Here is a 1536-nt window from a genome sequence, read left to right on the forward strand (position 1 = left end):
TTCCTATTTATCTGTAGAGAGTGCACCCGTACCTTATCCCCACAATCCATGAAATGAAGTAGCACTACATAAAAAAGTTTAAAGCATTTACAGATGAACCGAACGACGCATTTATTGATGGCTTGAAGGCCTGTCTGGAGGGTGTGACTGTCATCACCTCATCGGAGGATGGTGAGGATAGGGATGATGATCGGAATTTGGGTGGAAAAGTTGTTTCAAAGCATGTCACTCGGGGTGCAGGACAGGTAAGCCGAGAGCATCAGGAAAGACATCGATGATTGAAAATCTGGAAAAACGCGTGTTTAGGCTGGAGGAGTCGATTAAGGACATCGCTGATTTCGTAAAAGAAGAGAGGCTGAGGAGAGCAGAAAAGAAGAGACAAAAGAAGAGAGATGCAGCTGAAGGTCATATCTGCTCTATATATTATACAAAATGCATATTTTATATAATCCCTTTTACTTATAATAATAGAATCTATACCATTCTTCATCAACCGATATCTTAGTTTATTATAAACGGTAAATACTTGAAAATGCAGGTGTGCAGGTGCAAAGTCGGCATTCAGCGACGAGGGCTGGCCGCGATGACAACGGCATCAAAGAAGCCCTCCTTGAGGTAGCAGCTTTGGAACATGCCTCCATCAATGTTGATGAGGTGATGATCCCTAAGGTTGCAGCTGTTGTAGAGAAGGAAAATTAGGATGAAGGCGATGAAGAGAAAGAAGAAGAAAAAAATGAAGAAGTTATTTATGAAAAAGAAAACAAAGCTGATGGATCAGCTGGCGTGGAGAAGGAGGATCATGACGAAGGCGGACAGGATGAAGACGATAAAAATGAAAAAAATCGTTGTGAAGAAGAAAACAATGAAGGAGATGGAGAGAAAACAGAAGAGAAGAATGCACAAGAAGTAGAGAAAAAACAGCATAAAGAAGAAGGAAAAAGTGATGCACCAGAAAAAGTAGGCATCGCAGAAAAGGATAACGAGAATGAATTTTCAAACTTGGCTGAATTTCTTAATGAAGTTAGTCAGAAAATCGACAAGATGATGGTGGAAACAGAAAATATTGAATCTTTAGACAATTATTAAATTTTTATTTGTGGCTGATGATTATTTTTATTTAAGACTGTCAAGTGGGCCGGGCCGGGCCAACCCGGAACCGATCCATGTCATTTAACCGATTTGTGGGCCGGGCCGAGTTCGGGTTGGGGTCTAAGTGGGTCGGGTCGGGCCGGGCCGAGCTCAATAGTAAAAAAATTAAAAACAACCTTAACCCGGCCCACTTAACCCAACCCGATCAAACTCAATTAAAAAACCGGTCAAACCCGGTCAAAAATATAAAAAAAAAACTTTTTTTCAATATGCATTATATATACCTACCTATATACATTATAAATACGTTAAATAATATATATACACTATATATATAGTATATACTACATTAGAATTTAAAAAATATATACACATATACACAATTACACATATATACGCACCATCCAATATATATGTACTACTTTAAAGTTTAAATAAAATATACTA

This window comes from Capsicum annuum, unplaced genomic scaffold (genome assembly GCF_002878395.1).
Source record: "Capsicum annuum cultivar UCD-10X-F1 unplaced genomic scaffold, UCD10Xv1.1 ctg4809, whole genome shotgun sequence".
NCBI lineage: Eukaryota > Viridiplantae > Streptophyta > Magnoliopsida > Solanales > Solanaceae > Capsicum > Capsicum annuum.